Below are 12,097 nucleotides of genomic sequence, written 5' to 3' on the forward strand. Positions count from 1 at the left end.
GAACATGTGTTGTACTGTGTGCCAGGTTCTGTTCCGGGCACTGGGGAGTAAACGGGTGAAAACAAACATGAATATCAGACCAAAGCAAGACTTGAATGGTCCCCGATTTAGCCCCTCTCCACCCATTGCAGAGCCTTGTGTGGCTGTGAGGCCGATAACCAGAAGGGCAGACGATCAGGGCAATGACGAGACAGACAGCAGAAAAAGTGCTCGGAACGGAAGTGCGAGGAGACACACGGGAAGTCTACAAACCACCGGCCCGGGGTTAGCTGCAGGTCCTCAGCCAGGAAGCGACAAGTCTGCCCTTTGACCTGCTTCTGAACTTGGAGGCCGAGGAGCCTTTGGGACATCTGGTGGCCATCATCTCCCCCTGGGGGAGACTGGGCCCAGGCTGGTTTGGCCGGAGGTGGGGCCAGGGAGGACAAGAGGGCCCCGCACGAGGTCTCGCAGGCCTCTCTCCCTGCTCCCAAATCCCAAATGTCACTACCAGGGCCAGGGCGGCCTGGTGCCTCCCAGTCTGCGTACAGGGCTCTCCTCATGCTGCCTGCAGCCTCCGGCCTTCCGGGCACAGCTTCTGCAGGGCCCAGTGTGGAAGTCGGTTCTCCTGAAGTAACCCCAGGCCGAGGGCAGGGGCAGGGGCACCAGCCCAGCCAGTGGGGGCTCACTCTTTGGGGACCGTCAGGACACCGGCTGTGGAAGGTTACAGATGGGAACGTGAATGCGGGCTGGAGCAGGGAGGAGGCCTCCCGCAGGAAGGTCAGGGCTGGGAGGAGCTGAAATATTTGGGGGCCCTTCCATGCCCACCCGAAGTTAGAGATGGCCATATGACTTACTCTGGGCGGCAGAATGTAAGTCGAGGTAATGGGGGCCCCTTCTGGGCAGACGCTTTAAAAGCCAGGACGTGTTCCCACTTTTGTTATGTTTCTTCAGTCACAGTGTCTGGAAAAGGTCCAGAGATCAGCTGAAGTATCAGTCCAGGGCCAGAAGCAGAGCCCCTACGAACCATAATGGCCACGTAGCATAAATAAGAAACCTTGCGTGGTTTTAAACTACCGAGGTTTGGGAGGTTATTTGTTACTGCAGTTCAGCTTACCTCATCCTGACTGATACACTTATGAAGGGATGTGAGTCGAGCCTCTGTCCAGGCTTTTCGATGTATGAGCTCTAGTTTTCCAGAACTTTGTGTGGTCTATCTCAGACCACATTTAATGACAATTCTTTTCAGCTATTTGCTTTTACTGTGGGATACCCGGGGGACCCAGCCCTGATTCATGATGTCGTGTCTGTGATATAGAGACGACAGCCCAAGGACACGTCCCCTGGGCATGCTCAAGGCAGCACCCATGAGTGTGGCCATCTGGAGCACGCGAGGACAGGGCCGATGCCAGCCCTTTCCCTTAAATCTTCCCCTTGTGGAGAGAGACAGTTTGCCGTGGGCCTCAGGCATCTCTGAACCTCGCTCCTGGGTGTGCCGAGAATGCAAGGCCCTGGCCACTCTTCGCGTGGTCCTCAGGGTCGTGTTAGTGGCCTTGAGACATGAGGTGGCATCTCTCACCAGGCAAAGAGCAGGCTTCCTTCCACTCGCTATAAAAGTGGGGATTTTCCCGAGCTCGGGGCTCCTCTCCTATCAGGTAACCCGCTGGGTGGCCCACCCACGCGGGGCCCTCGCGCTGCCTTTGCGGGCCTCGGGCGGCACGGGAGAATCGCGTGACGCTCTGGTTACTGCCTTTGCCCTGAGTAGCCAAGCACTAGGTCTCTGACCCAGTCGGGAGTCCTGTGTCTTCAGCGGCAGGCTGACTTGTGAGCTCAGAAATAGGACAGCGACCCGGGACTCCCAGCTCGCACTCAGGGCCGTTGGATTCAGGCGCCTGGGGGGAGATGGCCGGGTGCTCTCCGGTAATCACGAGTGGATTCTCGTCTTCCTGTGAGATTACGCCAGCAAACTTGGACTTCCCCCAGAAGAACTTAGGAAAGAGGAGGGAAGAAGTTGCCGTCAGGGGGAAAAGAACCGTGATCAGAAGAGACCCAGCCGGCTGTTGTGTCTTTCCTTCTGGAGGCGGGACAGAGGCTGGCGTGTTTTCGTAAGGCAGGGCCGGACGGCCTGCCTCCTGGGGCTCTGTTTAGAATGCGGGACATGACGCCCACCTCCAGAGGGTGATGGGAAGAACTCACCTTCATTTCCAGCCACGGATCTGGGTTTGTTTTGTCAGGGCAGCCATGGCGCCTAGTGAAGGCAGAGGGTGGCCGCAAACACCATGGGTGCCGTCTCTCCCGAGGTCACACAGGAATTTGCCCACACATCAACGCCGAGCAAAGCTAGTGTGTATTCATGCAGTTCACGTGAATAGATCTAAAGAAAGGAACTCAGCGAAAAATTTGGAAATAATAAGAAGGGACCATTACTTGCTGTGCCCTCAACAACTATCATTTGGGGACACAGGGAAGGAGGCCGGTCCAGGGAAGGCTGGTTTGCGTGTGTTTCTAGGTTGGGTTGGAAGGGGGAGGAGAGGCAGTGCGCTGGCTGCAGCAGTGCTATGGAAAGGTGAGGCCCGAACTGGGAAAGGGGAGGTCGTGGCAGGGGACGGGAGGGGAAGGATGAGACACCGAAGAGGTCTGATTGTCATCGGGGAGGGTGGCGGTTAGTTGACTGGCTTGGGAGGGAGCTGCCTGTTTCTGCCACACGTGGCCAAGGTCTTTCTCTGTGCAGAGGGTTCTGGGAAAGGTTGCCCCTCCTGGCCTTCGGTCCTCAGGGATGGGGGTGGGGCCAATCCCAGGGACCCGTCCTCCCCGCCCCCCACCGAGGAAGGGCCCGCGGCCAGGAGAAGGATGACCCTCCTGTGTCCGAGTCCTCATTGCACTTGCAGCTTGGTGCTAATTCAATTGCTGGCTCTAACCTAATTCTCCATTGATGCTCGAGTCCTTTGCCTACCGATATTAAAACTCTTTTCATTTAATTGTGCAGAAGATAGATCCTCCTCAGCCACCAGGTGGTAAATATAGAATAGCGGATGTGTAGCTCTAATTTCTTCCCCGGGATGCCTCCTGCGGCTCTCAGTAATTGGGGACCAAGATGCTCTGGAAGGAGGGGGCCAGGAAGGAGGGAGGGGCGGGGAGTGGGTCTGGGATCTTGCTATGGTCAGGAGGCTACAGATCAAAAACAATTGGGTCTGTGTCCCCAAACTGGTCACTATGTTCTTTTCCACAGGGTCCGTCATTTCTCTCTCGAATCCCGCATATTACCCAGTGACTGGCATGCTGAGATGTTGAGTGAGAATCAGGTGTTTGTGATTAAAGGTGATCTAAGGAGGGGTGTTGTCACACCGTAGAGGGTGTGAGGGGCGATGGGAACCCCCAGAATTGGGAGCAGGGAGGGGTGGCTCGGGGAAACCCCCTTGATTTCACCATGGGGGGCCACTGCTGGCTCGGGGTCCTCTTCCATCCACCCGGCAGGGCACCCGTGGTCACCGCTGCCCCTCTGCTGCCCTCCCGCCAACATACCTACACAAGGAAAGGCAGGACAGACACACGGACCACGCGGCCCAGGCCGTGGCTCAGGGACAGGGCCCCGGCCTGTTACCGCCTTTGCGCCTGGCCACGAGGAAGCAGAGAACGTCCTTGGCAGAATCGCCGGCCACTGCGGCAGCTCGGCCCCTACTGTGGCTACCGGGGATCTCACAGCTTCCAGGGCTCGCTCAGGCCCTGAAGACATGGCGCCCACTCCGCCTCCCAGAGGAAGGGCTGCTGCTTCCTCTTGGCCACCTACTCGGCTCCCAGCACCTCCAAGCTCCTTGTGCCTGACCGTTAGTGGACCGGGGCTTTCTGGACTGGCCCTATGCCCCTGTAAGAGGCTTCACTGAACCTCAGCTCGCTGAACTGCTTCCTTTACCATCCCTGCCACGCCTGGTGGGGACCTCAGGTGGCCTTTCCCTCCCTCTTTTCCTTCCGCCCTCGGAGCAAGGCACAGATCCAGCATTCCCTGAGGGCTCCCCACTTCTGAACACCTGGAGTGTACTTGGTGCCCCACCCCCTCCTGACCTGGCCATTCCAGGCCTCTCCTACTGCAGGCTCCACCTCCTGGGACCTGCCCCTCTACCAGAGTCTGGCCTCTGCGCCCACCCCCTACCCCTGCCCTTTCTCTACCTGAGAGCCAGGGCATCCTTGGCGAGGGGAGGACACCCCTGAGGTTCAGGGTAGCTGCTGAGACCTCCGTCCAGGAGGTCCTGAAGGAAGTGACCAGGGCGGATTCTAAGACCCGGCCTAGGATCTCGTCGCTGGCCTTTCCCTCAGAATTTGGAGCCGAATGGCTGATTCGTCGACTTGCAGACCATGCTCTTCCATGGCATTTTCAGAGCAAACGCTGACAGGACGTTTGACTGCAGGGCACACGGGCCCCGATGGTTCAGTCACGGGATCCTTTGTGCCAGGCGCAGAATAGCCAACGCAGCTGCCCAACCCCTCTGTTCAGATGAGGAAACCGAGGCCCAGAGGCAGCAGGTGGGAAGCCAAGCTTGCCCGGCTCCCACAGCGACAACATCTTGAGACTCTGGCTTCCTGATGACTTCTGCTGGTGGAGTAGCAGAGTGCTTCTGGGGCGGGGGACAAGGGGGCAGGGTTCAGGGTGACAAAGCACCTCCCCTCTAGCCCTACCCTCTTGTCCCGGCCCGTGGGACAGTCAACGGAGGTCCTAGGACTGAAGGAGAAGGGGGACAAGAGGCACAAAGAATGGAGACGAGACAGGCTTTCTGATCAAGTCTTGTTTATTGTAAGTAGGGGGGTTACATATATAGGGGCAGGTTTAAGGGAGGGAACATGTAGCTTTAGGCGGGAGTTACCTAATCACAAGACATCTTAACTTCTTAACTTTCTTTATCTATCTTGGTAACGTGAGCAAAGCGCTAGGTGTTTTGAAAGGATTATACTATTGTCTCCAGTTCCTGGGACCTTAGTCCCCCGGGCAATGTCAGGAACGACATTTATCTTTAGAGGTCTGAGTCGTTCCTATATTCAGGCGAGGGGCTTCCTCTGACTTTGGGCGGCCTGGCTCCCAACCCCTCTGCCAGCCGTGTGACCTTTAGCGAGTCCTTCTTTCCATCCCTCTGGGCATCAGTTTCCTCTGCTGTGAAGTGAAGGTGACCACGGCATCTGCCTCACGAGGCGGAACAAGAATGCCCTGACAGAATCTGCCCAAAGCGCCTGTGTAGCGCCTGGCACGTAGAAAGCGATAATTAGCTATCACACGGCACTCAGCGCCACCGGATCTCAGAGGTCCCTGAAACCAGCGTGAACCGCAGTGAGCGTCAGCTGGTCAAGCAGCGGCGCAGGCGTTTGATTTACTCCCTCGAAAACAGAAGCGTTCTGTGTCAGGAAACGGTTCGGATGGCTTTTCCAGAAAAAGAAGTTTGCACAGATGTTGTGTTTTTCTCCCTAAAGTTTCCCAGCACACAGCGGAGGGCAATGGAGTCATTCCGCTCATCCCGAGGGTGCCCCCAGGAAGCAGAGGTAGCCCCGAAAGTCAGGCTGCTGCTGGGGCTTCTCTGGAGGTCCCCAGAACCGGGACTGCCCTGACCTGCGGCCCAACCTTGCCTGAGCATGTACCTGGTCCGCATCTGAGGAGACTTCAGAGCAATGATCCCGCCTGTGGCTCAGGCCCCGGCCAGGTGTTAGGCCCAGAATGCTAGTTCCAGGGCCAGAACTAAGGTGAGGAGAGTGAGGTGCTCAGCTGGGGTACAAAATTTAAGAGGGACCCCAAACTCAGCAATCAAGATGAATAACATTTGAATGTACTATTTTAAAACAATAAAATTAATTTGAAAATCCACGAGGAACGAAATATCACACTTTGAAATGAAGACAGAACCTGCCTCTGTAGGTTCTGTAGGATTCCGAGAGTGAGCGCCTCGCTTACCTCTCTCCAGTCCCAATCCTTGAAGCCTTCCCTAGGCTCTCTGGGAACGGGGTCCAGACAGCAGTACTACTAGGGGCAAAGTCTGCAGGTAATTCTGCTGTGCAGAGGGGTGAGAACTCCTGCTTTGAGAGCTGTAACTAATGCAGATGTGAGGTCTGCAGAGGCCAAGGGACGGGGCAGCTGTGTGCTCCAAACAGACAAGAGAGGCCCCTCCCTGCCGAGGGCTCTGAATTTCTGCTTTCCCGCCCTCATTCCTTGGCTCTTTCATGAATCCCTAGAATGACTAAGCGATAAGAGACACGAACTTGTTCAGTCTTCGAGGATCCGCTGCTCTACCGTTTCCTCTCCGAATAACCAGGGTCCTCTCTGCTCGTCCAAACCCTGTCCATCCCTTCCCACTCTCCCAGGCGGCCCGGGCACCTCCAGGCTACCTCCCTCCATTCGTTCCATAAGTGCTCATCGGAGAACCTACTATGTGCCAGGCTGGATTATGGAGACACAAACACCGAATGAAAAAAAAAAAAAATTGTATGTGGGGAACTCAGAATAATGCCAGCATGTAATCATGGTTAAATTACACGAAAAGCAGCAATCTCTGGTCCACCTTCGCCAAGTTCAGCAACACCCCTAGGCTTTAATCAGACTTAATTTAATTCTTTGGGGTGTTTCATCTAGTATGTAGCCACATTTTTTTCTAAATGTTTACATACACGATATTTTTTATTTATCGGTTTTTGGCATTCGTTTTTGACTTCCTGCCACGGTACAGGAAGTCTCTCTCCTGTTTCCTTTACCTTCGATCCTCTCAATATCATTACTTTCCACGTTTTTCATTGAACAAAAGCACCATTGAGCCCATTTGTACATTATCACTGCATTTTTTAAATATAACCCTTTTTTTTCTAGAGTTAATAAACACTTTTTAAAATTTGTCTGACGTCTTAATACCTATTGTTAATTTTTTCTAAGCATTTGGTGTCTCTGCCACTCGCTGAGCAACAGTGATTTCCAGTAAATCAAAGACATCAGTTTCATTTTTCCCTTGATGCTCTCGTTTTGGTATGAACTCGCTTCTCCCTGGGCCTGAGACCCGGCTGCTCCCCTAGGACATGCTTTATCGTCCTGCCGAGACATGCCTCTCCATGCGGGTTCTCATTTCTGAAATCTCTTTTCTGTGTCTTCCTGGCTTTGTTCCTCTGTTTTGGTGGCGTACATCCTCCAACAGCTTCCCGAGAATGGGAAGTAAAAACTTTAGTTCTTAATCTGTTCTCACACTTGGTGGATAGCTTCTAAACGCATGGATTTTTAGGTTGAAAGTATTTTCCCCTGTAAAATATCGTCCATGGTCTTCTAACTTACAAGGCTGCTGAGGAGTGGTGATAAACCACTCCATTCTGACTCCTGGTCTCCTGTGACCTGCTCTGCCCCTAGAAAGTGCCCGAGATCTCATCCTGGTCTTCCTTCTTCTTGCCCATTGTGCTGGTCACCAGATGGACCTTTTCATTCCAGAAACTCACGTCCTTCAATTCTGGTAAGTTTTCATGTGTAACTTCTTTAACAATTTCTTCTTCTCCATGTTCTCTGTCCTTACTTTCTCAAATTTTCTCTAGCCAGTATAAGAAAGAAAATTTTCTTGCTCAAGATTTTCCTTAGGATGTTGAATTTCTTAAACAGAGCTCTAATTCTTTGTTGTAATATTTCCTTCTGTGTTCTTTTCTAAAGAATTTCTTTTTTTTTTCCGATGAATTCCTTGTATTTCATTTCCCACCCTTTTATGTATTTATTTTTGTTTGTTATTCTTTTTATTTTAATTTCCCAGTGCTCATTTTTGTTTTGTGTTCCCTTTTCAAAACTTCCTTGTGTCTGGATGCAATTTTTTTTTTCCATTAAAAATGTTATAATTAGTGTTGTCGTTGAAGTGTTCTTTTATTTCCTGCATTGTCCCTATTTTACCTATTTTCTCTTTCTTTTCTTTTTTTCTTGCAGTTTTGACCTTTCATTTCCTTTGTTTGGACCTTAATGTCTGAGGGTTTTCTCAAAAGTCTGGTGATCCTTGGCTGCCCATTTGTGCTAAGAGCCCCTCCGATGCTGACTGGAAGACCCCGCGTGCCTGGGCAGGGCTCGGCTGCCGCCCGGCTTCCTTGGTCAGATGGCAAGCCCGCCTTCCTGTTCGGGGTTGGGGGAGACTCAAGTAGGGTTTGCTTATCTTTCTTTATGGGCTCGTTCAGGTCTCCTGAGTGCGGGCTGCTGGCCTTCTGGAACCCAGGAAGAGTGGGGGAAAACCCTTGAGAGATGTTTCAGAAGAGGAATCCACAGGACTCATGTTTTCCTGAAGTTATGAATTCTTTGTTTGTTGCTCACTTAGTTTTCATGTACCTACTATGAATTCTTCCCAGACTCTCCAACAACATCTAAATGTGTTCTCAATTCTGCCAACCTCCCGAGGTAATCCATAAGGTAGAGATTTTTTTTTTTTCTTTTTTTTCTTTTTTGGAGTCTTGTCCCTTAGAACCTCCTGCTCCCGCCTGGAGGGGCTGCTCTCCACATCTTTTCCCAGCTGTCATTCTAGAAATGTCCTTCTCATTTTTTATTTATTTTTATTTTTATTTTTTTTGTGCCTCAGGGTAAAGCCTTGCTAAAAAGCTTACTCCCGGAGGAGTTTAAAGCCTTATCAGCCACAGACACCTCAGTGTGAATGGGATTCTGACTCTTGCCTGCACTGGATTTTAACCTGTGAGCTGGGTGTGTAGGGAACGGAGCCTGAGGATTCAGGGCACCAGACAGGGAAATGCTTTTATCTCAGATCACACAGCCTGGGCCAGGCAGAGACGGGGGGGTGGGGTGGGGGGGGGTGCGGGGGTCGGCCTGGGCTTCTTCTGAGCTTGCATCTCAGGGCTACACCTGGTCTCTGAGCCCCTGACCACCCACCTCTGCCCTCTGCCCACGACCCCAGGATAGAGACAGACCAGATGGACACTGTGAACAAACTGCTGGGACAGACGAAAGCCGTGAGTAAACGGAAAGCAGAGGAAGATGAAAAGCCCTCCAGACCGGTCCCGGCCTGGCACTCTCAAGCCTTCGGCGGTGGCAGGTGCCCAGGCCCCAGCTCGGCACTCCTTTCAGGGGCCGTGGAAGAAGCGTGGGCCACGTGCCTTCCGTTACCCTCTTCCCTCATAGCTGAGGGCGGAACTTTTGTTGTTTTTTGCAGTGTTTTTGGCATAGAAGGTGAACTCTGGTTGTCATGGCAACTCCAGCAGAGAGAAGGAGGGAGAGGGCCTGGTGTGTGTGTGTGTGGGGGGGAGGGGCGGTGAATTTATTCCACGATCAGCTGGTTATCCAAGTGGGAATCTGCAGAGGACGAAAGCTGAGGGTTGAGAGAAAGGCCCCGGCCCAGGAAGGCCCGCTCTGCAGGTCCCCACATCTCCCTGTCCGGCCTCCCATGTTGGAGTGACAGAAGCTCCTTCCGCATCGTGCGAGCCTTCTTTCTTCTGGGAACACGTGGGCCTCCCCTGCTGATACCTGAGATTCTGGATCTAGAGAAGGATGCTAAGTATGAGCGAGGAAGGGGGAAGGAGAGCCACACCACCCCCCCCCAACCCCCCCCTCCCTGCGCCCCGTGAAATATCCAGGGACTGGGGACTTGTGCTGACCCTACTCCTGTTGGGGCAGCAGCCAGGGAACAGGGCGGGGCCAGGGAGCCCATGGGGGGAGCCTGAGGGCACAAACGCAGTTGCTATAGCCTTGGGCTGGGAAGTCGAATAAGCATACAGGGCCTGGCCTTTGGTGGTTAAGCACCTGTCCAAGGAAATACTCTCCCTGTGCTATTTTTTTTCCCTTAAAATGTATGTCCCTTCAGTTTAATTTTCCACGTTTGACAGTGACGCAGTGACAAAGAAATGATTTTCTACAGGGACAACAGCACGCGGCCCGTGTCAAGGGCGGCTGGCTTCAGGAATGGGGGCGGGGTGGGAAGCTGTGGGCACCGTGGGCGGACGGAGAGCCTTTTTCCTGGACATGGGGCACTGTTCCCACCGTCTCCAGTGGGCTGTGGCCACGTGGCCACGCTGGCTCGATTGCTCAGGAGAAGTCAGAAATCCAGATTATGTGACATTTCCAGAATCGTGCCTTTTTTCTCACCATGGTTTTATGCCCACCTGACTGAGGACGTTTTCAGTATCGCAGACGAGGGGCGTCCTTGTCATACCTACACAGTTAGAGTGGGCCGAGCCTTTCGAAATGAGCTCATTTGTCTCGTCCTGCTACAGCTACGACACTGGGGCTCAGACAGGGCAGAGACCTGCCTGGCCAAAGGCACCGAGTGGATTAGCAGCAGGGCTGTAGCTGGAGGTACCCCGGGTAGATAGATAAACAGAAAGACAGCCCAAGGAGGCAGGGGCTGCTGGGAGCACACGCCGAGCTCCTACCTTGCTCCGTCAAGGCCCGATGGGACTGCGAGGTCTGTGGGGTGATCAGCATTTCAGCTCACATTGATTACGACGAGCACCGGCCTTGGTGCTTTACCTGTGCAAATCGAACGAGCGGGGCTTGGGTCTGTCGAACACAGTTTTATTCTTGTATCCCGCAGCCCCTTTAAAATGCGTTCTCGGAGAAGTCTTCTCCTGAGTTATTAAATAAAAACTCGGATGGGTCCCATGTCGTTTCTGCTCACGCTTAGGTCACAGCGGAGATGTTAATTAAAACTTTGAAACTGATTTAACTGCACTCCCCGCCCCCGCCCCCGCCCCTTGCCTAGCTCCGCCCCTTGCCTAGCTCCGCCCCTTGCCTAGCTCCGCCCCTTGCCTAGCTCCGCCCCTTGCCTAGCTCAGGTCTGCAGTGGGAAGGTGCTACTCGGCTGGCTTCTTTGTTGTCCTCCTGGTACTCCTCCCCTTGTCCAGCCATCCTCCAGCTTGCTAGCCAGTTTCTGAGCCCTCCTGGGTGTAGGAGGGGCAGGAGGAAAGTGGGGACAGAGGGCTGGCGAAGGGGGGAAAAGTCTTGCTGGAGCCAACCCTGTCATGAGCCGGCTTTGCTCTGAGCCTGGTGGATGGGTAAAACAGCTCCTCCTCTCCAATACCAGGTGGGTCTCTCTACTCTATCTGGGGAAAGAGAAAGCACTCATCATGGGTAGCAATGCCCACCCTGCAGCCCACCACCCGACCACAGGGGTCCCGATCAACTGGACCATCGTCAGGGAGTTAATCTGTGTTAGATGCCTTATGCCCAGACTGCTTCCCCGCTGTGCGATGTGTTAAAGAGCTTGAGTAACCTCTCTTGGTCCTGTAAAGAGGTGGCATGCCTTGAATAAGGCTTTCTTCCTGCTGGCAAGGAGCAGGCAGGTCCTCGGAAGGAGGGGCAGGGGCAGGCGAAGAAACCTTTGCCTTGACTCTCAACGTGGGCTCCAAGCAGAAGGTCGAAGCTACTCCCAGCTGCTCGGGGACTCTGAGTTCCTGTCCGCATCAGAGCCTTTAGAGCCCGACCCCCTCCTAATCCCTGAAGTCTCCCCTGCCCCTCCATGCACCCCAAGGGTGGTCAGAACGTGTCTGCTCCTGCCCTCACCCTCACATCTCTCTCACCAGCAGCGAGCAGGAGAAGCAGCTGACTGTGGGTGAGGGTGGGAGATGCCTGGGGGAGGGAGGGAGGGGGAGGACTCGACGCCTGGTGGGTCTCTGGCCTTCCTCCTTCTCTTCCTTGTCCTCCGTCTCCTGGCACAAAGCCCTGCTGTTGGAGAACTGGCTGTGGAGAAGGGTGAGGACCCCAGAGGGTCAAGTCGGTGGTTGGATGTAGGGTGCAGGGGTGCAGGGTGGGTGCTCTGGTGCTGGTCTTGGGCTGGAGGAGAATTTGCTCTGCCAGAGCGGGGAGAGGGGAAAGCCTCCCAGCTGGGAGATTACGCCCTGGAGATCAGCTGGGAGATCAGGCCTTGTACTTAGCACAGAATAGGCGCTGGACCAATGTTTGCTGAGTGAATGAGTGAATGGCTGAAAGGGGGATGGGAAGAGGGAAAGAGAGAGAGATGGGGTGGCGGCACTGGGGGAAAGGCTGGGTGTGGGTGCCAGTTCTGGCCAGCCGAGTTTGCTTCTGCCCCTCAGCAGGAAATACGGTGATGGGAGGCTCAAGATAAAGATCTTCTGTGCAGGAGCGTGCAGTGCGGTACAGGCAGGGCGGGGCGTGCCTCTGGGCCTGCAAGCTCTCCGCCAG

At 54.1% G+C, this 12,097-nt stretch overlaps 1 long non-coding RNA gene across 2 annotated transcripts; it reads left to right on the forward strand.

Moving 5' to 3' along the window:
- Positions 1-6,952: 6,952 nt before the first annotated feature.
- LOC107499542 lies at positions 6,953-8,727 on the forward strand. Of its 2 annotated transcripts, XR_001594300.2 has the most exons (4): positions 6,953-7,436; positions 7,892-8,049; positions 8,134-8,362; positions 8,529-8,727. It is a non-coding gene; the product is annotated as an uncharacterized LOC107499542 (long non-coding RNA). The 2 variants fall into 2 exon arrangements; XR_001594299.2 differs by having other exon boundaries at positions 7,892-8,362.
- The last annotated feature ends 3,370 nt before the right edge of the window (positions 8,728-12,097 follow it).

Source organism: Rousettus aegyptiacus, unplaced genomic scaffold (genome assembly GCF_014176215.1).
Source record: "Rousettus aegyptiacus isolate mRouAeg1 unplaced genomic scaffold, mRouAeg1.p scaffold_m13_p_13, whole genome shotgun sequence".
Taxonomy (NCBI): domain Eukaryota; kingdom Metazoa; phylum Chordata; class Mammalia; order Chiroptera; family Pteropodidae; genus Rousettus; species Rousettus aegyptiacus.